The sequence below is a fragment of the Oryctolagus cuniculus genome, chromosome 4 (genome assembly GCF_051225735.1).
Source record: "Oryctolagus cuniculus isolate XC-2025 breed Fujian yellow rabbit chromosome 4, ASM5122573v1, whole genome shotgun sequence".
Lineage (NCBI taxonomy): Eukaryota > Metazoa > Chordata > Mammalia > Lagomorpha > Leporidae > Oryctolagus > Oryctolagus cuniculus.
Window position 1 is genome coordinate 145,699,757 of NC_142870.1, and position 27,058 is coordinate 145,726,814.

Sequence of the window (27,058 nt, forward strand, 5' to 3'; positions counted from 1 at the left end):
TCTTGTTCTTCCCTACCCAACCAAGGGATCCATTCCTTAGAGCTTAGGGGGCAGACACTGGAGACTGGGGGCTGAGAGAGGCAAGAAGGACTGGAGGGCAAGAACCTGGTGACACAGGAGGGTTTCCCAGGCAGCTGTGCGGGGAGAGGAGCGGGAGTGGCTACAAGGATCCAGGGAAGAGGACGGGAGAAGAAGGAGTCTCTCAGAGTGCCACGGAGCCCAGGGTGATGGAGGATGGCCGAGGCAGCCCAGAGGTGTTAGGGAATGCGAGGGCGGGCGGAAGTTGTTTTGAAACTACTTTCTGATTGCTGGATCGCACGTCTCAAGCATGGCACGACTTTGCGACTCTGGTCTTTTGGCTGCACTGTGATGGTTCTGCCACATCGTGTATGGGAGATAAGGGATCCCAGGCAGGACTGACCCCTTTGGCCACTCATCCTCCCGAAGGGCCTCCCTGTTCTCCACTGCGCCAGTTGTTGTGATGGTTCCATGCAGACACCTGCCTTGGGGCCCTCCTCCCTCCAGCCTCTCTAACCATGGGCTTCATGGCTGCTGCCACAGAGCCCTTGGCCTCCTGGGGACCCACACCGTCTGGGGTTAGAAATATTCTCATTCCCCCTCCATGTCTCTTGATGGAGAGATCGTTGCATGTTCTATGGCCTACTGATTTCAGCCAAAACACCCTTCAGGGCGTTCAAGGCTTGTATGCCGGGATTCCAGTCTGTATTTCCTGTGTCGGTTCTGGCTGTGTGTTGGAGACTGTTACCGTCTCTGTTCCTTGGACGTCTACTTATGGTTTTCCCTCCAGCACGCCTGTACGCAAGCTGTCCCTGCCACCCAGAATGCCCTCATCACCATCTCTGCGTGGTGACAGCAACTCATTCTTCAAGGCCTGGCTCAAATGCCGCTCCTTCTCACTTCTTTCTCTGATCCTCTCTCTTCCTCCCTCCCGTCGTGGGACATTTCTGAACTTGCCCATGAGACAAATTCTGCTTATATTGCAGTTCTTGGTCCTCCGAGGCTTGGGCTATTCTGATGCTCTTATGGTAGCTTTAGCCACTGGTGGTTATTTCAATGAATGAAAATAAAGTAAAATTTAAAATTGCAGTTCCTCAGTCTTCCTAGCCACGTTTCAAGTGCGCGACAGCCTATGAAGCTAGAGGTTACTCTATGGATTGCATCAATAGAGAGTATTTTCTTCATCATAGAAAGTTCTATGGGACAATGCTGGGACTACCTAGGAGAGAGCTTTGAGATGTTCATGTGAAATGCATATTATTAAAAACTGCATGGATTCCAACATGTTTTTGCATCAAAATCACTTTTGTTTAAATAATAAGTTATTTATTTGTTTATTTAAAAGGCAGAGAGAGAGAGAGAGAGAGAGAGAGAAACACCATCTATTACTTCACTCCCAAAATGGCAACAATAGCTGCAGCTGAACCAGAACTGAAGCCAGGAGCAGAGAACTCAATCCAGGTCTCCCATGTGGGTGGCAGGGACCCAACGATCTGAGCCATCACCACTGCCTCCCAGGGTCTAGGTCAGCAGGAAGCTGGAGTCGCAGGAACTGGAGCCACATATTGAATCCAGGTACTTCAGTATGGATACAGGAATCTTAACAGCTACGCTCAACACTCCCTAAAAGAAGCTTTTAGTTCAATTCTCCCCAAACTTTTTGAAGTGAACTTGTATTATGTACCCTCTCTTATATTTATTAAATAAAAATCAGTAATGTTGAATGAATTAGAATTTTACTGATTGTTTTGTTTTGATTTCTGACGAAGTACTGCAGTTTTTATTTTCAGCTTTTCTTTTTTTTTTAAAATATTTATTTATTGGGAGGAGGCAAGATGGCGGAATAGGAAGGGAGCACACTGATAGTCCGGGGAGAGACAGTTTAATAAAAGTGGAGATACTGCAGGTTCAAGGAAGAATAGGAGAAGAAACAGCAGAAGAAACTCTTCTGGAACGAGTGATTCACAGTGGGCCTGCGTGGAGAGCGTGGGAGCCCACAGTTCGGGACACCAGTGGCAGACTCAACACACCAGCGCTGGAACGCGAGGTGAGCCGAACCTCAATAGCCTGAGACACCGGCAGGCAAGCAGAAAGAGGAGACTAGAGGGAATGACCCCGGGGGGAAAAGTTCACCAGGCTAACTAGAAGAGAGAGAGAGAGAAAAAAAAAAAGTGACTGATACGGACACGGGTTTCTCTCTCTCCGCTCACCTCTCAAAGGCGAGCAAGACAAAGAGCAGGCGCCATCTTGGACATACATCATAAGCAGAGCGACCTCAGGTCTGCACCGGCCCTGAGTCTAGCAGAAAAACCTGACTCTGGGTGGGGCAAATTAACAGGAGATTAGGACCTAGTGAATTTGTGGTGCTACTGAACTGAGACTGTGAAAAAAGAGACGGTGGGGGAGAGAACTCACAGAATTCACGTGAGTACTCTCCAGAGACGCTACAATTCCATAACTTTGGCAACCCAGTGGGAGACTGAAGGAGAATCTGAGCCCACTCTGAGGGCAGAACAGATTCCCTGTGTGGTCCTTGGGAAAGAGCTTCCAATCTCTGGCTCTTGTGGGTATATCATTTGCCTGCTAACTACCTCCAACTTCGTTCAGCTGTGCGGAATTACTTCCCTTTTGAATCAAAAAAAGAAAGAAAGAGAGAGAGAGATCTACCATGCCTAACCTGGGAGTGTCACCTTTGGCACACCAAACAGAGCTCTCAGGCCACACCCATCTCAGGCCTCTAAGGCTCCATCAAAAACAGACAGTCCACTTAATCTAGAGTCATAGTATAACAAGAAAAAGCACCACAGTGAAGAAACCAAATATCTCCAATATGCCAAATAACAAACGCAAAAACCGAGGTAATAAAAACAAGGAAGTCACTATGATGCCCCCAAATGAAAAAGACACCCCAATTCAAGATTATGAAGATGATGAGATAGAAGAAATGCAAGAAGCAGATCTCAAAAATTGATAAGAACATTAAGAATTTCTCAAAAACAAATTCTTGAACTACAGAAATCCTTAATGGACAAGATAGAAAATCTCTCTCGTGAAAATGAAATATTAAGGAGAAATCAAAATGAAATGAAACAACTAGTACAACAGGAAACTGTGATAGTGACGAGAAATCATAATGAAGTGAAGAATTCAATAAATCAAATGAAAAACACAATAGAGAGCCTTACAAACAGAATGGGTGAAGCAGAAGAGAGAATATCGGACTTAGAAGACAGAGAACAGGAAAGGATACAGTCAGACCAAAGAAAAGAAGAGGAAATTAGAAATCTAAAACATATTGTCGGGAATCTTCAGGATACTATTAAAAAAACCAACATTCGGGTTCTAGGAGTTCCTGAAGGCATGGAGAGGGAGAAAGGATTAGAAGGCCTTTTTAGTGAGATATTAGCAGAAAATTTCCCAGGTTTGGAGAAGGACAGAGAAATCCTAGTACAGGAAGCTCATAGAACCCCTAATAAACATGACCAAAAGAGATCCTCACCACGACACGTTGTAATTAAACTCTCCACAGTGAAACATAAAGAAAAGATCCTAAAATGTGCAAGAGAGAAACGTCAGATTACTCTCAGAGGATCTCCAATCAGACTCACAGCTGACTTCTCATCAGAAACCCTACAAGCTAGGAGGGAATGGCCAGATATAGCCCAGGTACTAAGAGAGAAAAACTGCCAGCCCAGAATATTACATCATGCAAAGCTATCATTTGTGAATGAAGGTGAAATAAAGACTTTTCATAGCAAACAGAAATTGAAAGAATTTGTCTCCACTCGTCCAGCCCTGCAAAAGATGCTTAAAGATGTGTTGCACACAGAAACACAGAAACACGATCATCAATATGAAAGAAGGTAAAGGAAGGAAACCTCACAGCGAAAGATCACAGGGAATTCAAAGCATATATTAGAATTTATCTTTGGCAAATGGCAGGGCAAAGTTACCACTTATCATTAGTCACATTGAACGTTAATGGCCTGAACTGTCCAGTTAAAAGACACAGATTGGCTGATTGGGTTAAGGAACAAAACCCATCTATTTGCTGCTTACAAGAAACACATCTTTCCAACAAAGATCCATACAGACTGAAAGTGAAAGGCTGGAAAAAGATATACCATGCCAACAGAAAAGAAAAAAGAGCGGGAGTAGCCATCTTAATATCGGACAACATAAACTTTACCACAAAAACTGTTAAGAGAGACAAAGAGGGACACTATATCATGATTAAGGGATCAATTCAACAGGAAGATATAACAATTATCAATGTATATGCACCTAACTACAGGGCACCGGTTTATCTAAAAGATTTGTTAAGGGACTTAAAGGGAGACTTAAACCCCAATACAATAATACTGGGGGACTTCAATACTCCACTCTCAGAAATAGATCAACAGGACAGAAGATCAACAAGGATACAGTAGATTTAAATGACACTATAGCCCAAATGGATCTAACAGATATATACAGAACTTTCAATCCTACAGCTAAAGATTTTACATTCTTCTCAGCAGTACATGGAACCTTCTCTAGGATTGACCACATACTAGGCCATAAAGCAAGTCTCAGCAAATTCAAAAGAATTAGAATCATACCATGCAGCTTCTCAGACCATAAAGGAATTAAGTTGGAAATTAGCAACTCAGGAATCCCTAGAACATACGCAAACACATGGAGATTGAACAACATGCTCCTAAATGAACAATGGGTCATAGAAGAAATTAAAAGAGAAATCAAAAATTATCTGGAAGTAAATGAGGATAACAGCACAACATACCAAAACTTATGGGACGCAGCAAAAGCAGTGTTAAGAGGAAAGTTTATATCAATAGGTGCCTACATCAAGAAATTGGAAAGGCACCAAATAGATGAGCTTTCAATTTACCTCAAGGATCTAGAAAACCTACAGCAAACCAGACCCAAATCTAGTAGGAGAAGAGAAATAATTAAAATCAGAGAAGAAATCAACAGGATTGAATCCAAAAAAAATTACAAAAAATCAGCCAAACGAGGAGCTGGTTTTTTGAAAAAATAAACAAAATTGACACCCCATTGGCCCAACTAACTAAAAAAAGAAGAGAAAAGACCCAAATCAATAAAATCAGAGGTGAAAAAGGAAACGTAACAACAGACACCACAGAAATAAAAAGAATCATCAGAAATTACTACAAGGACTTGTATGCCAGCAAACAGGGAAACCTGTCAGAAATGGATAGATTCCTGGACACATGCAACCTACCTAAATTGAACCAGGAAGACATCGAAAACCTAAACAGACCCATAACTGAGACAGAAATTGAAACAGTAATAAAGGCACTCCCAACAAAGAAAAGCCCAGGACCAGATGGATTCACTGCTGAATTCTACCAGACATTTAAAGAAGAACTGACTCCAATTCTTCTCAAACTATTCAGAACAATTGAAAAAGAGGGAGTCCTCACAAATTCTTTCTATGAAGCCAGCATCACCTTAATTCCTAAGCTGGAAAAAGATGCAGCACTGAAAGAGAATTACAGACCAATATCCCTGATGAACATAGATGCAAAAATCCTCAATAAAATTCTCGCCAATAGAATGCAACAACACATCAGAAAGATCATCCACCCAGACCAAGTGGGATTTATCCCTGGTATGCAGGGATGGTTTAATGTGCGCAAAACAATCAATGTGATACACCACATTAACAGACTGCAGAAGAAAAACCATATGATTCTCTCAATAGATGCTGAGAAAGCATTTGCTAAAATACAACACCCGTTCATGATGAAAACTCTAAGCAAACTGGGTTTGGAAGGAACATTCCTCAATACAATCAAAGCAATCTATGAAAAACCCACAGCCAACATCCTATTGAATGGGGAAAAGTTGGAAGCATTTCCACTGAGATCTGGTACCAGACAGGGATGCCCACTCTCACTGCTGCTATTCAATATAGTTCTGGAAGTTCTAGCCAGAGCTATTAGGCAAGAAAAAGAAATTAAAGGGATACAAATTGGGAAGGAAGAACTCAAACTATTCCTCTTTGCAGATGATGTGATTCTTTATTTAGGGGACCCAAAGAACTCTACTAAGAGACTATTGGAACTCATAGAAGATTTTGGCAAAGTAGCAGGGTATAAAATCAATGCACAAAAATCAACAGCCTTTGTATACACAGACAATGCCATGGCGGAGGAAGAACTTCTAAGATCAATCCCATTCACAATAGCTACAAAATCAATCAAATACCTTGGAATAAACTTAACCAAGGATGTTAAAGATCTCTACGATGAAAATTACAAAACCTTAAAGAAAGAAATAGAAGAGGATACCAAGAAATGGAAAAATCTTCCATGCTCATGGATTGGAAGAATCAATATCATCAAAATGTCCATTCTCCCAAAAGCAATTTATAGATTCAATGCAATACCAATCAAGATACCAAAGACCTTCTTCTCAGATCTGGAAAAAATGGTGCTGAAATTTATATGGAGACACAGGAGACCTCGAATAGCTAAAGCAATCTTGTACAACAAAAACAAAGCCAGGGGCATCACAATACCAGATTTCAGGACATACTACAGGGCAGTTGTAATCAAAACAGTATGGTACTGGTACAGAAACAGATGGATAGACCAATGGAACAGAATTGAAATACCAGAAATCAATTCAAACATCTACAGCCAACTCATATTTGATCAAGGATGCAAAACCAATCCCTGGAGTAAGGACAGTCTATTCAATAAATGGTGCTGGGAAAATTGGATTTCCACGTGCAGAATCATGAAGCAAGACCCCTACCTTTCACCTTACACAAAAATTCACTCAACATGGATTAAAGACTTAAATCTATGACCTGACACCATCAAATTATTAGAGAGCATTGGAAAAACCCTGCAAGATATAGGAACCGGCAATGACTTCTTGGAAAACACCCCAGAAGCACAGGCATTCAAAGCCAAAATTAACATTTGGGATTGCATCAAATTGAGAAGTTTCTGTACTGCAAAAGAAAGAGTCAGGAAAGTGAAGAGATAACTGACAGAATGGGAAAATATATTTGCAAACTATGCAACTGATAAAGGGTTGATAACCAGAATCTACAAAGAAATCAAGAAACTCCACAAGATCAAAACAAACAACCCACTTAAGAGATGGGCCAAGGACCTCAATAGACACTTTTCAAAAGAGGAAATCCAAATGGCCAACAGACACATGAAAAAATGTTCAAGATCACTAGCAATCAGAGAAATGCAAATCAAAACCACAATGAGGTTCCACCTCACCCCAGTTAGAATGGCTCACATTCAGAAATCTACCAACAATAGATGCTGGAGAGGATGTGGGGAAAAAGGGACACTAACCCACTGTTGGTGGGAATGCAAACTGGTCAAGCCACTATGGAAGTCAGTCTGGAGATTCCTCAGAAACCTGAATATAACCCTACCATTCAACCCAGCCATCCCACTCCTTGGAATTTACCCAAAGGAAATGAAATTGGCAAACAAAAAAGCAGTCTGCACATTAATGTTTATTGCAGCTCAATTCATAATAGCTAAGACCTGGAACCAACCCAAATGCCCATCAACAGTAGACTGGATAAAGAAATTATGGGACATGTACTCTATATAATACTATACAGAAGTCAAAAATAACGAAACCCAGTCATTTGCAACAAGATGGAGGAATTTGGAAAACATCATGCTGAGTGAATCAAGCCAGTCCCAAAGGGGCAAATATCATATGTTCTCCCTGATCGGCGACAACTAACTGAGCACCAAAGGGGAAACTTGTTGAAGTGAAACGGACACTATGAGAAACAGTGACTTGATCAGCTCCTGTGCTGATGGTTGATGTACAATGTAATACTTTATCCATTTTAGTATTTTTTTTTGTTCTAGTACCATTGGTTGAACTCTGTAATTAACACACAATTATTCTTAGGTGTTTAAATTTTAACTGAAAAGTGATCCCTGTTAGGAATTTGGAAAACATTATGTTGAGTGTAATAAGCCAATCCCAAAGGGACAAATACCACTTGTTCTCCTTGATAGGTGACAACTAACTGAGCACCAAAAAGGAAACCTGTTAAAGTGAAATGAACACTATGAGAAACGGTGACTTGATCAGCCCTCACCCTGACTGTTGATGAGCAGCTTAATAGGTTATCCCTCTTAGTATTTTTTTGTTTGTTCTACTTAATACTTTTGGTTGAATACTGTAATCAATAGACAATTCTTCTTAAGTGCTGAAACTTAACTGAAAAGTGATTGCTGTTAAATATAAGAGTGGGAATAAGAGAGGGAAGAGATGTGCAATTCGGGACATGCTCAAGCTGACTTACCTCAAATGGTAGAGTTAGAAACATACCAGGGGATTCCAATTCAATCCCATCGAGGTGGCATGTACCAATGCCATCTCACTAGTCCCAGTGATCAATTTCTGTTCACAATTGATCATAATGATAGGACTAAGAACCAAAGGGATCACATAAACAAGAATAGTGTCTGCAAATACTAGCTGATAGAATCAAAAAGGGAGAGAATGATCCAACATGGGAAGTGAGATACACAGCAGACCCATAGAATGGCAAATGTCCTAACAGCACTCTGGCCTCATAATCAGCCCTTAAGGCATGCGGATCCAGCTGAAATGCCCATGAGAGTATTTCAGGCATGGAAAACCAAGACACTCTGGGGGAAAAAAAAAACCTAAATGAAAGATCTCCACGAGTGAGATCCCAGTGGAAAGAATGGGTCATCAAAGAAGGAGGTACCTTTCTCTGAAGGGAGGAGAGAACTTCCACTTTGACCATGGCCTTGTCTAAATATGATCAGAGTCAGTGAACTCAGGGGGCTTCCATAGCCTTGGCAGCTCATGACAAGAGCCTAGGGCGATTACTGAGGCCATAAACAAGAGTGTCAATTTGTTAAGTCAACAACAGGAGTCACTGTGCACTTACTCCTCATGTAGGATCTCTGTCCTTAGTGTGCTGTACATTGAGATTTAATGCTATAACTAGTACTCAAACAGTATTTTTCACTTTATGTTTCTGTGTGGGAGCAAACTGTTGAAATCTTTACTTAATGTATGCTAAACTGATCTTCTGTATATAAAGAGAATCGAAAATGAATCTTGATGTGAATGGAAGGGGAGAGGGAGTGGATAAGGGGAGGGTTGCGGGTTGGAGGGACGTTATGGGGGGGAAGCCATTGTAATCCATATTCTGTACTTTGGAAATTTATATTCATTAAATAAAAGTTAAAAAAATAAAAAAAATATTTGTTTATTATTTGAGAGGTAGAGTTACAGAGGGAGAGACTGAGAGAAAGATCTCCCACCGGCTGGTTCACTCCTCAAATGGCTGCAACCTGATCTGAAGCCAGGAGCCGGGAGCTTCTTCTGGGTCTCCCACGCGAGTGCAGGGGCCCAGGGACTTGGGCCATCCTCCATTGCTATCCCAGGCCATAGCAGAGAGCTGGACTGGAAGAGGAGCAGCCGGGACTAGAACTGGCGCCCATATGGGATACTGGCACTGCAGGCGAAGGCTTTATGCGCTAAGCCACCGCACCTGCTGCTATCTTCAGCTTTTCAAAAGGCACACTCTCTGTTCTGATTGGTGATGCTCTGTGGCAAAGTCTTGTCTCCTGTTCATGTGGACCTTCTTCCTTCCAGGGCCTCTCAGGGAGTTGTTCTGTCCCCCACCTTCCTCCTGAGGTGTGTCCCAGATCACTTCCCTTGGCCTGACTGCTACCCAGCATTCTGCGTCAATGAACCAGCCTGGGGGCAGAGCAGAGGCCTGACGCTCCCAGCACTGCACGGCCACTCAGGAGAGGCTGCCTGTGCTTCCAGACAGACCCTCGTGGCTGCAGGGGGCACAGACCTGGACACAAGGACGCCCATGGCGCTCAGCAGTGGCATTTTGAGCTCTCCCTTCTTGTTAACCTCTTGCCGAATCAATAGTCTAAGTAAGACTGGCTTCTGGGAAGAAAACCACAGAGCCCGAATGAACACAAGAGGGCACCAGTGCACCTTAAACAGCCTTGGCTTCCAAAACCCTCAGGACCGTTTCCAGCGTGGCGAGGGAAGAACAGAATGAATACAATCGGAAGGGAATGGAAAAAGAAGGGGGGGAAATCGCTGTATTGTTACAGGTTACGGGGGGCCTGCTTACCATCTCTTTATACATCCAGGCCCTCCTGAAATGTAGGAATCACAAGAACGTTAGCCCCTAATAGGTAGACAAGGGATTAGACTGAACACACTTCACATAAGGATATGAGTAGGTCAGCAGACTTTAAAACAGAGTAAACCTCACTTGGAAGCAAGGTAGCTATGGAAACATTACCAAAATTATTCTGCTACTTCACGGCTGCCGTGGTTTCTGCAGCCCTGAAATGCTGTCAAGGGAGGGCAGAATATTATTTTCTTATAAATAATACAACACAGGATCCTATATGGAAAGTTCCAAGAAATTAGATTTCAGAGGTGGAGATGTTTCAGCCAAAATACCCAACAGCTTTAATTTGGTTTCTGATAACTTAGCTCTGGGTTTGTAGTTGTTAGGGTCCCCCCCACCCCATTTCTATTTTCTGTTGTGGAAAGGGAGCCAGGGAGAGATTTATTTCTGTGTCTCTGGATCTATTCTGCACACCCACATGCACGCATGTGTAGTGGCTGATGGAATCCACTGCAGGGCAGGTGACCTGTATTTAGCACTAAGATAAGGGGGCTTCCTCATTTTTTGGGGGGCATAGCTTGAAGCTCTTTTCCCTAAAGTCACGGAATCCTGCTACTGATTCATGGGGACTCTGTGCCCTCAAGCCTCCCAGCAAATCCCCAGGAGCGCAAGAAGACCATGCTCAGGGCTGCTGTCTGAGCAGGCTGCCTGTGTGGGTGGCGTTGTGGATAAATGAAGTGGGTTGAGGTTAAGAGGGGCAGGTGTTTGGTATGCAAAGTGTATGCAGTGTAAGCCTTGGAGATACAATAAATGTCATGTGGGTGAGTACTAGGGTTAAGGGTGTTCTGATGCCTTATACAGTCATGGAGGCAGGGGCTCCAAATGCTCCCACGATGGCCTCACCAGCATCCTTTTATCCCTCAGAGTTTCAGGCAAGCTGTATACTCAAGGGATAACAGCAATCAGCAAACAAATACCCAATACACTAATGCAACGTATGGGTAAGGGCTCAAGACTAAGAGGAAGACTAAGAGGAATCTTGTCGCCCTCCTGGAACCTGAGTACTGGGATATCTACTAGGTTGGCACAGGGGGAAAGAAAAGCAGAGACAGGGCGGGGGCAACATACAGAGGAGGCCGTGGCTCAGCTGCAGGTGTGGAGAAAGAAACACGGAATGGAAGAGGGCAGCCCTGCCTACTGCTTATGAGAGACAACAGGCCCATCAGGTCCTGGAGCATGGGGTTCTGGGACTGCACGTTGAGAAACACAGCTGTAGAGCCTCTTAAGGTGTTTAAGTAAAGGATCAACATGTAAGTGTGATAGGAATTTAAATTCTTTTCCTGAAGCAGAAACCCAAGCAGGTGCCTAGTTTGTTTTTCTTTTTTAAAAACTGGGATACAATTCATCTACCATTTGTGTATCTTCTTTGGAGAAATACCTATTTGAGATCCTCCACCCAGCTTAAAACTGGGTTATTAGCCTTTTCTTTGTTGAGTTGGAAGAGTTCTTTATGTATTCTAGTCCCTTAGCAAAGATTAGTGTGGGTTGATTGCTCACTTTCTTTTTTAAAAAATTGCTTGTTTACTTGAGAGGCATAGAGGCAAAGAGACATAGAGCGCTCCTAGGCCCAAAGCCTAGGGCCAAATGTCATCCAGGTTGCACACGAGGATAGCAGGAACCCATTCACTTGAGTTAACACTGTTACCCCCAGGGCTGGCTTCAGCTGCAAGTGCAGGCTGATTGTTGTGGGACACAGGTATCTTAATTGCCAGACCAAATGCCTACCCTCTTCTCACTTTCTTGAGGGTACACTTTGAAGAACAAAGGTTTCAATGTTTTTGAATCCCAGCTTATTTATTTTCCCCCCTTTGTTTTAAACAAAGATTTATTTGTTTTATCTGAAAGGCAGAGTTACAGAGAGAGAGAGAGGGAGGGAGAGAGAGAGAGCGAGAATGAGCGAGCAGAGGCAGGGCTGGGCCAGGCCAAAGCCAGGAGCTTCATCCTGGCCTTCGGCGTGGTAGCAGGGGCCCAAGTGCTTGGGCCATCCTCCACTGCTTTTCCAGGCTGTTAGCAGGGAGCTGCATGGAAAGTGGAGCAGCCAGTACAGGAGCTGGTGCCCATATGGGATGCTGGTGTTGCAGGAGGTAGCTTCACCTGCAATGCCACCAGATGTTTTTCTTTTATCATTTATGTTTTTGGTGTCTTATCTAAGAAATTATTGCTTAATGTTAGTTCTCAAGATCATGAAGATTTAATTCTTTGTTTTATAGTTCTTGCTTTTACATTTATGTCTTGGATACATTTGGAATTAACTTTTGTGTGAAGTGTAGGGAAGAAGTCCAGATTCATTACTTTGCATATAAATACCTGGTAGCCTTTTACTACCTTTTAAAAATAGAGAAAAACTTAGAAAAATGAAGGGCTTCCTTTATTTTTTTTGTGGGACCTTTCAAATATGTGTGGTTTGAGCAGTTATTTCTATGGCTTTGCTCACAACCAATCAAATACATTCATTCATCCAGGAAATACTAACAGAGAATCTACTTTGTGTTAAACTTAAGTTGCTGGTGATAAAGAAATAAATAAAGTGAAACCCTTGCCTGCATGTAGTGTCCATGCTAGTGAGGAAGCTGGACATACACAAATAAGTGAATTCCTAAGTATAAAATACACTGATAGGTACTTTGAAGAAGGAGCAGAGTAAGAGGGTAGTAGTGGTGTGGGGGATGGGAGAGGCTGCTATTTTACACCGGATGGGAAGTCATGGACTGAGCTGGCCACATCTGCTCAGTGAGCAAATGAAGTAGAGGGTGGGCTGTGTAAAAATATCCACAGGAAGAGCCCTCCAGGCAGAGGGAAGAGCAGATACCAGCACTACAGGGCAAGAAAGTCCTTGGATTCTTGTAGGAAGGGTGAGCGAGGCCCCGAGATGAGACTGTGGTGCATGCTGGGAAAATGGGTGGAAAATAATGTGAAGACAGGGTCAGGGACCAGACCTGCAGGAAGCCAAACTTCCCAAAGCATTTCTGATTTGTTTTTTGCCTAACAAAGCATTTTGGCTAACAATATGTGCATTGGCTAAAATGAACAGTCAACCCTTTCTCTTTCTTTGAATCCAGTAGCTGCCTCAAACCTTTTATTAGATTAAGAAAAAAAGAATACAAATAAATGTCTGAACATAATTGCAAGGTATGGATTTCCTTGAATAACAACCACAACAAAATAATTCAAAAGAAAAAAGACCTTTTGGAGTGCTTCTTTTGTTTTCCTATATGATTTCCATTAACCAAACCTTCCATTTTTTTTTTGGTTGTTTAGTGTCCATGGCCACATCTGCTGTCTGCTCACTAGAATACGATCTCCCCTTCAACTTAGTAACACGAAGCAGGCGCCCAGCTGAGACTGCACTTCCCATTCTCTTTTGCAGTAGCAGCTGCCTGTGGCCAGTTCTCACCAATGGGTGCGAGTGGAAATGATGTGCCACTTCTGAGCTGTGGCCTTTAAGAGGCGGGTGGGCCAAGATGCCAAGGACAATGGAGCTCCTACAGGTACGATAGCCATAGATTGGAAGGAGCCTGATTCCTGGGTCAGCACATGAAGAAGAGCTTTAGCTGACCCGGATACACTTGCCCTGGACTCTTGTGTGAGCAAGCCTGCACTTCTTTTGTATGAAATCTGCTGTTCAGTCTGCTTTAACTAATGTAAGTCCAGCTTGGACTGGAAGGTGAAAAATAAATGACTTGGGAAGCCAGATTGATGGGAGCTAGGACTGGGAGAACTGGGACTGCTAAGGTTTGGGACTGAATGGCTTCTCCTCTCTGGCTGTGTGTGTTGTTATTATGTAAAGAACTTTCCATTTTTATTGTATTCTTGGTGGTGGGGGTGAAGGGACAGATGTGAGTCATAGTGGGAATGTGGCAGAGGTAATAGGTAGAGGTTGAATTTTTTTGAAAAAGATTTATTTATTTTGAAAGGCAAAGTTACAGAGAAAGACAGGGAAGACACGCACGCACACACACACACACACACAACACACGGAGAGAGAGAGAGAGAGAGTTCTTGCATCCACTGGTTTACTACCCAGATGGCTGCAATGACCATTTCTGGGCCAGACCAGATCTAGGAACTTCATCCTGGTCTCCCACGTGGGTGCAGAGGCCCAAACACTTGGGCCATCTTCCACTGCTTTCCCAGGCCATTAGCAGTGAGCTGGATCGGAAGTGGAGCAGCTGGGACTCGAACCAGCACTCATAGAGGATGCTGACATCAAAGGTGGCAATGTTACCAGCAATGCCACAACGCCAGCCCCTGGGAATATTTTATACTTACAAAACTGATGAGAACAGACATAGACTACCATATACACTTTCTCCTTGTTCACATAGTGTTGCTGTTTTGCTGGATTTGCTTTATCATTTGCATGGACATGTGCACTCTCTAACACACACATGCACATATCTAATTGTCCCTGAACAATCTGAATAAAGATTGCACACATCATGGGTCTTCTAAATAGCTCAGTGTGTATTTCTTAAGCACAAGGATATCTTCTTAGCCGTCATATAGTCATCAATTGTGCTAAACTGAACCGGGAGACGGTGCTATGGTCTAACCCACCTTCTGTGTTCAGCTGACCCAGTAAAGTCCTTGACCCACGCTCTTCCCTTCCCAGCAGTGGATCAGTCTAGGATAAGGTACTACATTTTGTTGCATCTTCTCCTTCTACTATAATCTGGAACATTTCTACAGCCTTGCTTTGTCATTGAAGACATTCACATTTTTGAGGAATCCAGTCTCTTTCTGGTTTTAGGTAGAATGTTCTTCATTTCAGGATTGTCTGATGTTCCCTTCTTGCTAGATTTGGGTTACGCGTTCCAGGCACAACCTTCAGACCGCGGCGCCACATCTGGAGGCACACAAGGAGTCCATCTGCCTCTCATTGGCATGTTAATTCTGATCACCCACCTTTAAGGAGACCCTTTGAAACCACACAGACGTCCTGTCCCCCATCAACATTTCCCTCAAGATTTAGCAACCCTGGATGATCCCCAGTGGTTGTGAAAGATGCTTGTCCAACTCCAATACTCCCTACACACGAACAGCTGACACTTGGCATCCTCTGAGGCTTAAAAAGAATTAGTTATTTAATTTATTTGGCAGGGTGAGAGAGGGACTGGCATGTGGCACAGTGGTATAATTGGCTTCCCATGCCTGAGAGTGGCTTCGAGTCCCAGCAGCTCTGCTTTCAATTGCGCTCCCTGCTAATGTGCCTGGGAAGGCAACAGAAGATGGCTCAAGTGCTTGGGGCCCTGCAACCCGTGTGTGGGAGACCCAGATGGAGTTCTTGCCTCTTGGCTTTAGCATGGCCCAGCCCTGGCTCTTGCGGCCATTTGGGGAGTGAATCAGTGGGAGGAGGATCTCTCTCTTTTTCTCTCTGTATTGCCCTGCTTTGAAAATAAATAAATAAATGAATGAATTTGAGAGAGAGATAGAGAGCTTGCAACACATGAGAGAGAAGGAGCCTGTAACACAGGAGGCTGGGCCAGGCTGAATCCCAGAGCCTGGAAGTCAATCCAGGTCTCCCACCATGTATATGGCGGGGAAGCAAGTACTTGAGTCATCACTCGCTCCCTCTGAGGGTATGTATTACATGAAAGTTGGAATTGGGAGCAGAGCTGGGACTTGAACCCAGACACTCCCATATGGGATGCAGATATCCCATGCAGCATCTTACGAGCTAGACCAAATGCCCACCCCATCCTTTGTGGTTCTGATTCTATTATAAGAGCAAATTTCTTCTTTACTTAATATATGCTAAATTGATCTTCTGTATATAAGGATAATTGAAAATTAATCTTGATGTGAATGGAAAGGGAGAGAGAGTGGGAGAGGGGAGTGTTGTGGGTGGGAGGGAAGTTATGGGGGGGGGGAGCTATTGTAATCCATAAGCTGTACTTTGGAAATTTATGTTCATTAAATAAAATAAAATATAAATATAAAAAAGAGCAAATTTATTTGCCAGAATTTAGGAAAAACAGATTTCCAGGATGTACACGTTTGAACTGTTTTTGTATATAGGAATATACAAAACAACCTTCTAACTGCCTACAAAAATTAGGCATTGTAGAAAAACTTCTCTCAATCTTGGCTTGAAAATAGTATCTACTGTTGAGTATTGTGATTAGATAGGATAAGGATTGCGAATGACCTGGAGCTCTTTAGCTGTTTTTAAATAAACAAGGAAGCAAGAAAACCAGCTGGCGGTGGACTCTCGCAGACAGAAGGCCTGGCTCCTTGAAGAAGGCCTTCCTCTTTGTGTCAGCTCACCACCTTCTTTCCAGAAAAACAGAAAAGCCACAGTGTGTGTGTGTTCCATGCCATGGATACTACCTGGCTGGGCCTCTAATCACTTTCTCTTCTTGGCTGTTGGCAACGGTGTGGAGTCGAGGTTCAGTCTCTTTCATGTAGAGGAGCGGAGTGATTAGACAGAGAGACTGTTAATGAGAATGCTAGGACTGAGGCAGGGCACCTTCTCGCTGATCAACTGTGTGCAGGCACCTGCAATTGTGAAAAGCTGGAGAGAAACCATGTGGAATACTTGTTGATGCCCAAGTCTCCAATGCCCTGAAGAGAAAAGAGCCAAGAAATCTTCCTCACACAGGATCTGAAGTCCAAGGAAAGACACAGGGTAGATTCTAGTTTAAGTGCTGGACAAGCTCTAAGATTAGATTAAGCAGTGAATGAATCCTGCTGAAGGTAGTAGCAAGGTATATGTTTTTCTTTAAATCTTGCTTTAAATGCTGCAATCAATTTTTATCTACAATAATTTCAGATGAATTGTTATGCCTTATTAATTCAATAAAGTTATTCTGCTTTTATAGAGAAAAGCACAGAGGCATGGAAAGGCTGGTTAACTTCTCCGTCTCCTGCGGGAAACCTTGGGCTCCCACCTGTGGTCACAGACCGGCCCCAGGAGCAGCCAGCTCAGATTGTCCTCACGCTTACAATAAGCGGGGAAGAGCCTGCATGTGCAAACTCTGAAACTCACAAAACAAGGTCACAAGCACGTTTCTTGGAGGAACGCGAGACAATGAGAGGGGCCATGATGGTGCCAGGAACCCAGGGATCCAGAACCCTGCCTGAAAAACTGATTGGCAAGATGGGGCTCTGGCGGTGGGAGGTGACTCTTGGCATAGATGTCAGCTGAAAAGTTTGTGAGGCCTTGAATGCATGGGTCTCTTTTTCTAGATGCTTCTCATTCATGCTGCGGGACCAACCCCTGCCATTTTCCTAACCCCTCCTGCCACGTCCCTGCTCTCACCGATGCCAAGCATCCAAAAGCAGCTAAGGACTCCTTGCTAAGAGGGTGTTATCTCCTAAGTATTCGAAAAAAAATTAACTGAAGGGGTTTCCAGAAGAGATGGCTTGGAAGCTGTAGATTTACACTGCAAAGGCTGGAAGCCAAAGCCCTTCCAGTGAGAAAGGAAGATGCTTGGAGGACGGCAGGGACGCTGGAAGGCTAAGATGAAGGTGTTGGTGACGATGGTGTTGGCTTGAACCACAGCCCTCCATTCCCGCAGTGCCTGACCCTGGAAGTGTTACCCAGACTCTCCAAACAGGCTGTTGTCACTCTCATTATAGAGGAAGAAATAATTACTTCCAGGTGCTGTGATGAGTCAACCTAATACTTTCTATAAACCTCTTGATATAAATCGTGAAGCACAATAAGTATTAAATATGCGATAGCAAGTGTCAGCAGTTGTTCTGGTTACGCCTACAGGGTGGTGCCAGATACTGGAATTCTTTTTTTAAATTTTTTTAATTTTATTTATTTATTTATTTATTTATTTTTTGACAGGCAGAGTGGACAGTGAGAGAGACAGAGAGAAAGGTCTTCCTTTTGCCATTGGTTCACCCTCCAATGGCCGCCGCGGCCGGCGCACCGCGCTGATCTGATGGCAGGAGCCAGGTACTTCTCCTGGTCTCCCATGGGGTGCAGGGCCCAAGCACTTGGGCCATCCTCCACTGCACTCCCTGGCCACAGCAGAGAGCTGGCCTGGAAGAGGGGCAACCGGGACAGAATCCGGCACCCCGATTGGGACTAGAACCCGGTGTGCCGGCGCCTCAGGCGGAGGATTAGCCTAGTGAGCCACGGCGCTGGCCAGATACTGGAATTCTTACGCAGACTTTCTCCACCTGGCAAATGCATCCATCATGGGCACGTCCCGGGCGCCCAGGCCTCTGCTCATCTTCTCTTTATTCTCATCTCTGTTCCTACCAAGGCTCCTAACTGAAATGGCCCCGCCCCCACGCTTTCATCTCATTCCCCGAGGCTCCACCTAAGTTCCCATTTCTCCACGGAGCCCTTCATAGCGATTTCTGCTCACTCTGGATCTTCCTGTCTCTCCGTTACCATCGTCATGCCTATGTAAGAATGGAATTTAGTGCTAGGTTAGAGAGATACAAACCTTCTGTGATGATGGAAATGTTCCATGGCTGTGCTGTCCGGTACAAGAGCCACTAGCTCCAGGAGGTTACTGAGTACTTGAAATGTGGCTGGGCTGGCGCTGTGGCGTAGTGGGTAAAGCTGCCGCCTGCAGTGCCAGCATCCTATATGGGCGCTGGTTCGAGACCTGGCTGCTCCACTTCTGATCCAGCTCTCTGCTATGGCCTGGGAAAGCAGTAGAAGAAGGTCCAAGTCCCTGGGCCCCTGCACTCGCATGGGAGACCCAGAGGAAGCTTCTGGCTCCTGTCTTTGAATTGGCACAGCTCTGACCGTTGTGGCCAATTGGGGAGTGAACCAATGGATGGAAGACCTCTCTCTCTCTCTCTCTCTCTCTCCTTCTCTCTGTGTAACTCTGCCTTTCAAATAAATAAATAGATCTTAAAAAAAAGAAACATGGCTAGTGTGACTGAAGACTACTATAATTTCCTTTGATTTTAATAAGCTAAACTTGATATCCGAATGGCTACCTCAGTCTAACATGCCAGCCATGTACTCTGACAACAGTAATTACTTATCCGCTCTTCCCGTGGGTTCCCTTGTCCTGTAAAGAAATCAAGGCATAGACCCGGGGGAGAAACACAGGAGCAGTGCTCACTCAGGGAGACCTGGCTGTGACACAGACTGAAGCTGGGGTGGGTGGGACCTGGTCCCCATGACTCCCATCAGTTTGTGTGGAATCCTGCTGAACCGGATCCAGCAAGACTCACAGGAGCCCTGCTCTGGGAAGCTGGCAGGTTTGCAGGTGGTCCCTGGAGCCAGGACTGTGGCTCACTGGGCCTGGACCAGGCCACTGCTCTGATCTTTCTTGGAGACCCCTCACCCTGCAGCTCCAGCCCGGATCCTGATTTCAGACTGCTCAGAGCTGCCATGGACTACTCCCTTTCTCTTTTGAGTCTTTTCCTCTGTATTTCCCGGTGGTATGTGGGTGTTTAGAGATCACAGACGTCTTTGAGAAGCTGATGAGTGCCACGTCCATGTGCAGTTTTCCATATGCTTTCAGCAGGGTCACAAGTCCATTGAGGCCCAGGCCTGGGTTTGAGACGCTTGGTTAAGAACCCTTCCTTTAACCTGACCTTGGGAGTTCCATTTGCTGTTCCTTTTTCTCTCAGCACCAGCTCAGCACTAACTAATTCTGTACTCATTGGGTAACATTTTGATGACTAGTTCAGGGCTCTAGTTACCTTAATAATAGGAACAGTCACTCTAAATAACTATGCGGAGCATTCCAGTCACTATAAATACCTATCCCCACTGGGTGGGTGAGGACTGGCATTCTGGCCCACATGTCTTTTTCCTTGTTGCAAAATAATTTTTACTTTTTATTTATTTATTTTTTGCAAGAGAATTTTTAGAGCTGGGTTGTATCTAGGGGAAATGAACAGAATTCATCAAACAGCCATCCTGAGCCTCAGGCTCTATGCTGGGAGTGCCCATTAAGCCCCTTCCTCACCAGCTCCCTCCACTCAGAGGGCCCAGCTCTGAACCTGTCAAGTGGTATCATTTAGATCCTCAACTGAACTTTGAGTTGATACTTTCTTAACTCAGCTGGGTTTTCTTCTGTCCTGACCCAGTCCCTTTTCTTACAGATCAATGGTTAAGATTTGGAAGAGGGGCTAGAGTTTGGCTTAGAGGTTAAGAGGACCGCTTGGGACATCAGCATTTCTTATTGGAGTGCCTGGGTTCAAGGCTTCTCCCCGCTTTCTATTCTAGCTTCCTGCTAAAGCCTCATCCTGGGAGGCAGCAGGCGGTGGCTCAAGTACTTGAGTCTCTGCTACCCAAATGGGCGACCTGGATTCAGCTCCCAGGTCCTGGTTTTGGCCTGGCCCAGCCCTGTCTGTGGCAAGTATTCTGGGGCGTGAACCAGCAGATGGGAGATATCTCTTTCTGTCTCTTTGCCTTTCAGATAAATAATACAAAATAAACAAACAAAAAAATTTTTAAATCACATAAAGAAGAGAATTGGAGGAGACATCGAGGTCATTTGTTGCAGAGGCCAGGGAGGGAAGGAGCTGGTCCAAGTTCTCACAGCAGGTGGATAACAAGCAGAGCTAGAACCCAGCTGATTTCTATTCTGGTTCATTCTCTCAATTTCTCCCTGCTCTATGGGAAATTTGTCCCTGAGTTTTGGATACGATGACATGGGAAGTCAAGCTTGTATGGTATGTGAGGGGAGACTTCAATTTATGCCTTGTATATATTCTTGCAAATTTGATAATAAAATAATAAAATGAATTTAAGTAAATTATATATTTTGTCTTGGTTTTTGAAGATTAAAGATCTTTCTTCTGTAAGAGCTTGCAGCCTTTAGTTTACACTTGGATATAATAGAAAAACCATATCCTTTGCAGCAAAAGAATTTTCTATGAGATATTCAAATAATGCTCTGGATAAACCAACAAATAATACAGTGAGAGACAAAAATCTTTTTGTTTAGAGGAAGATATAACCTGTCTATTTCTTTAGATTTTAAACATGCTTTTCTCCAACTTCAGGTAAATAATCATTTTGGAAAGCTCAAACTTTAATTTCATCTTTCTGAAGGGTTTATCTTGTGTGATCACTATTAATTGTTTATTTAACAGCCTGGATTAGCTTGCTGCAATGTTTGTTTAGTATCCTGTATAAATTCTTTATCATTAAAAGTCAGCTTTCCTGACAGTGTAATGAAGATTTATTATTTCTGTAAGTATGATTTTCTCAGTGGTGGGGTAAGCAGAAAAATAAACGAAGAAGCACTATTTGGCTTTTTTTCTTTTACGAGTCATAGGATGCTCTATTTTATAATTTCATAAAGAAGCCCTCTGTAAGTTATATGGGGTAACGTGAAGTTTGGAATTCATTACAAAGGACGTCTGAGGTCTGTTTTCCTTCCTCAATTACTGATCATTGGCCTCAGCCTAGTCCCAAGGCTGGGGATGGTCTTGGGAGAAAGGCAGAGCTTAAATAAACGAACTGCAAGACGCTTCTCAAACTTCAGGTTAATTAATCATTTCAGTCTGCTCCCTCATTCAACTTTTAACTAGAGCAGCTAATAGGGAGCAAACGGATGGGTTTGAATTTCATCTCCTTTTGTTTTCCCTGCTCACTCTCTGGAAAAGGGGCTAACGAGCAGTGAAATGGCCAGGCGTGAGGTGCAGAGGAGAGGCAGGCCTGTCTGCCTGTGGTGCCCCCTGGCTGTGTGTTCGGCTCCCCAGAGCTATCGCAAGGTGTCTCCCAGTGTCAGGAAAGCGGCTGACCTCCGCAGATGTAAGGAGTCTGAGGTTGCAGGTGGCACAGCGTCTACTTTGTTGGATTCTAGCTGCGCCTCCAAAGAAGGCTCTTTAGAGAGGAAGTAATAGAAGAGCAAGGTTGGTTTGCAGAGAGTAATAAACCTGTTGGTGTTTACAGTACAGATGCTGACACTGTTTAACCTGATAGCAAGCTGTTGCCTAAGCCTCTTTCCGGGGGTAATTAAAAGGCTCCTAAATGCACAGAAAGCAATTATATTAAAATTTTATTTGTAGGGAGTGCACAGGACTTCAGGAAGAAAATCAGAATTCATGACCCAACCCAAGATGTCTTCCTGCCCTTCCAGCTCGGAGGCTGCTCCAGGAGGAGGTCCCAATTAGAGATCCGGGCTCTGCGGCAAAGAGGGAGACCTCAGCGCGGCTCTCTGCTGACCCAGCGCACCGCTGCTCTAATGAGAGAAAGAAAAACACGATTGCAACGTTACCGAGTAGAACTGAGACGAGCGAGCCGGTTATTTCTCTGGAAAGAGAAAACTAAAGGAGCGTATGGCCCCCATCCCTCCCCCTTGAGAAAATTTCACCATTGGCCAGGCCAGGAAAATCAGGGCTGGAGTGGGGGTGGGGGGCTCCAGGGAGATGCATGTGTTTGGAGAGCTGCATTCTTCAATGAATGGGTCAGGTTTGCAGTTTATGTGTTTGCCAAAAAATCTGCGAGGCCTCACTGTGTATCCTAGCGGAATTCCAGGAGGGATGTGTCAGGAGATGCAGGTGCTCATTCTTTTTTTTTTTTTTAAAAATTATTATTAAAAATTACGAGAGAGAGAGAGAGAGAACACAAGCAAGCGACCGTGCTGGTTCACTTCAGAAATGCCTGCACCAAGCAAGGGTGGGCCAGGGCTGAAGCTGGGGGCTGGGACCTCAGTCTGGGTCTCCCAGGCGGGCAGCAGGAGCTCAACTACTTGAGTCATCACTGTTGCCTGCTGAAAGCTGGAGCCAGGAGCCGGAGCTGGGCATCGCATGCAGGCACTCGGGTGTGAGACACGGCAGTGTAACTGCGAAGCTGGATGCTTGCTCCCGGCTGCTCGTGCTGAGACAGCTGCTGGCGGGGGAAGGGGGGGCTGTGTGACCTCGGAGATGTCATCGTCCTGCTCTGAGCATCAGCCTCCCACTCAGAAAGGGTCAAACCTGCTGTAATTATGCGTTGAGAAGATTCTTCTCTTTCCAACACACAAGTAATTCACAAGAAGGTGTCAGTCCTTAGGGCCCGGCTGTAGCTCACAGGTGCTCCTGAAGATGGAGTTGGGCAAGTGGGTGAGATGGAGTGGTGGGAGGCAGGTGACCTGGTTGCGTGGGATGGAGAGCTGCATTTCTGACCCCGGAGCTTAAGTCATCCGGCTGGATTGTATGGGAAATGAAATAGACTGGTGGAGTCTGGCGTGGGGTGCTTTTCTTTGTCATTTGGGCTTTTCCGTTTTTTTTTCCCCCACCAGGTTTCTTTGCCTTTTTGTTTTTTGAGCAGAGTTCATCAACAGTACCTACAGCCAAAGATACTAGAATGGGAATAAAACCATCATTTTTAAAACTATGCTTTTTTTTTGTTTAAAAAAGTCTAATATTTAAGAGCAGTTTAGTTTCACAGCTAATTGGAGAAGACACAGAGCTTTGCCATCTACCCCTTCCCACTAGACATGCACAGCTTCCCCATAACCAGAGTTTCCCAGGATGCTACATTTGTTCCAACTGATGAAGCTACACTGACACATCAGTGCCACCTGCAGTCCGCAGTGATGTTCGGACTCACTGCTAGCGGCCACATTTACAAACACAGGCACCCACTGTTACAGCATGACGCAGGGCAGCTACCCAAACCCCTGCGCTCTGCCTATTTAGTTCTTCCTCCTCCACAGCCCCTGCTGATCACTGATATTTTTACTGTTTTCCCACTTTTGCCTTTTCCAGGATGTCACACAATTGGAATCATGCAGTAGGTTCCAGGCCAGTGTCTTTCTCTTGGTAATATGCACTTACATTTTTTCCGTGTCTTTTTGTAACTTCATAGATCATTTCTTTTTAATGTAGCAAAATATTCCCTTGCTGGTTGTACCTCAGTTTGTTGATCTATTTACCTACTGAAGGACATATTTTTTTAAAAGTTTTATTTATTTATTTGAAAGGCAGAATTACAGAGAGGCAGATGCAGCAAGAGAGATTTTTCATCTGTTGGTTCACTCCCCAAATGGCCACAATGGCTGGAGTTTCTTTCAGATCTCCCACATGGGTGAGAGGTCCAAGGACTTGGGCCATTTTCCACTGCTTCCCTAGGCCATAGCAGAGAGCTGGATGGGACATGGAGCAGCCAGGACTCAAACTGGTGCCCATACGGGATGCCAGCACTGCAGGCGGGAGCTTTAGCCGCTACGCCATGGTGCCAGTACCAGGACATCTTATGTTGCAGGTTCAGTAGGGTTTGTCTCCCCAAACTCATGCAGCTGTTTAAAGCTGATGCCTGAGTGTTAGTTGATGAGTCAAGGGTAGAGTCTTGCTCTAATAATGAAACCTGAGAGTTGGGGCCTGTGAGAGGCCTTTGGGGCACTGGGGGCGTGTACTCAGATGGTGGCTCTTGCACGAGTGTTGATCATTTAAGTTCAAGTTCAGCCTAGGTTCTCTCTCTCCTTCCTGCCTCACTGTGCGATGATGCCTCCCCACCTGCCACGAGCAGCCTCCATCAGATACCAGCCATGGGGCTGCCCAATCCTGTAACACCCATTGTAAGCTGAAATAGATCTTCTCTTTGCCAAAGGAACTCTTCTTGGGTATTTTCCTTAAAGAAGCAACAAGTGGACCAGCTCATCTTGTTAGGAGGAGGCGGCTTTCTGGTGTTACCTTTTTTGGGGTTTGGCGAGGCGGAGGCATGTGAGGTGAGGACCTGCATAGGTGGGCAGAACCTCTCTGGTCACAGACTTCCCTCCCAGGAGGGAAGTGGCTTCTCAGCCACTCCTTACTTCCCATCCAGGGCTGTCTCCAACATGTACATGAAGAAATGTGCTAGATGGGAAAATTGGGGCCCTTTGCAAACACTTTCTTGAGTTAGTGGCTCTCACCCCTGTCCCTTAGCCCCATCCCTGGTGAGTAGCCACAAGTTAATATTCTCTGACCGTGGGGCCCTCCAGACCTCCTTAGAGTTCCCACAGATGGCTCTGATCGCTCCTGGGGGCTATGTGTGGTATGACTGGCACACACACATTGAGAGAGAGCAAGTGAGCAAGCCTGCTGCCACCCACATGTTCACTGCCCCCATGCCTGCAATGGCAGGGATGGGGCTGGACCAAAGCCAGGAGCCGGGAACTTAATCCAGGTCTCTCACTGAATGCCTGTGCTTGGGCCATCGCCTCTATCTTTAAGGATCTACATTAGCAGGAAGCTGGAGTCAGAAGTTGGAGAAGATGCCAAATTCGGATACTCTGATGTGGGACCCAGGCATCTTAACTACTGGGCTGAATGCTTGCCCCTTATTTTATTTTGCTGTGGCAAGAACACTTAGCATAAGATCTAGGCTCAACAATTTTGAAACTCTATGATACATTGTTATTGATTGTAGGCAAAACACAGATCTCTAGAGATCATTCATCTTGCTTAGCTGATACCTTAGTCTCATCGACTGGTAACACCCTTCCCCCTACTGTATCCCTGGTAACGGCCATTACACTCTATGAATTGTATCACTTCAGGTACCTCAAATAAGCAAACTAATGCAGTATTTTTCTTTCCATGACTGGCTTATTTTACTTAGCATAATGTCCTCAAGTTTCATTCATGTTATTACATATGGTAGAATATCCTTCTTTTTAAAGGCTAAATAATATTCCATTGAGTGTGTGTGTGTGTGTTTGTGTATCACATTTTCTTATTTTTAAAACTAATTTGAAGGGCAGAGAAAGAGTGAGAGAGACACCGAGAGATCGCCTATCTACTGGTGCATGTCCTAGACACCCACAAAAACCGGGGCTGGAACAGTGCAGCTGGGAGCTGGGAACGCTGTCCAGGTCGCTCACGCGCGTGGCAGGCACACAGTTTCTTGAGCTCTCCCTGCTGCCTCCCAGGGTCTGCTTAGCGGGAAGCTGGAGTCCGGGGCCAGAGCTTGGAACTGAACCCAAGCATTCCGAGGTGGGACATGGACATCTTAGCATCTTACCTGCCGGGCCAATGTCCAACCCCACGGCTGATTTTGTATGGTGAGTTTGGATCTTGCAGCTTTCATGAACTAGATAATTATTGCTTATAAGTTTTGTATTTAAATAGAGCTTTTATTATTTAAAATCATGTCAGCAAAAAGGGGACAATCTGACTTTTTCTTTGCAATTTGGATGCCTTTTATTGCTTTTCTTACTTAATGGTTATGGATAGAACTACTAGCATGATACTGAGCAGATGTGGGCATCCCTGCCTCGGTTCTAATCTTAGAGGAAAAGGTTTCAGTTTCGACCACTGAGCATGATGTCGCCTGCGGCCTTATCATATACAGCCTGTATCTTATTGAAGTACTTTCATTGTGTTCCTACTTTGTTCAGAGTTTTTGTCATGAAACGGTATTGAATTTTATCAAACATTTTTTTCTGTATATCTTAGCGACCATCATGTGATTTTAATATTTTATATTAATGTGGTATATTACATTAATTGATTTTTGTGTGATAAACCATCCTTGCATCCTAGGCATAACTCTGACTTGGCCACAATGTATGACACTTTTAGTATGCTGTTGGATTTGTTTTTTGGTATTTTGCCAAGGATTTTTTTTGCAGCAATATCCATTAGCAATATTGGCCTGTAGCTGTTTTTATTTTCTGCGGTTTCTTTGCCTGCCTCTGGTAACAGGATAATGCTGGCCTCATAAGATAAATTTGTAAGTGTCCCCCCCCCCCCCCCCGAATTTTTTTTAGGAAAAGTTTGCATTTCTTTTAGCTTATCCAGTTTTAGCATATCATTACGATTCTTTTTGATTCTTTTTCTTTCTTTCTTTTTGATTTTTTAATTTATTTGAAAGGCAGAGTTACAGAGAGGGAGAGGCAGAGGTAGAGGCAGAGGCAGAGGCAGAGAGAGAGAGAGAGAGAGAGAGAGATCTTCCATCTGCTGGTTCACTCC

The 27,058-nt window shown here is 44.5% G+C and overlaps 1 long non-coding RNA gene across 1 annotated transcript; it reads left to right on the forward strand.

Moving 5' to 3' along the window:
- Nucleotides 1–21,432: 21,432 nt before the first annotated feature.
- Nucleotides 21,433–22,754, forward strand: LOC149127157 (uncharacterized). The gene is made up of 2 exons (XR_016232129.1): nt 21,433–22,036; nt 22,193–22,754. It is a non-coding gene; the product is annotated as an uncharacterized LOC149127157 (long non-coding RNA).
- Nucleotides 22,755–27,058: the final 4,304 nt, after the last annotated feature.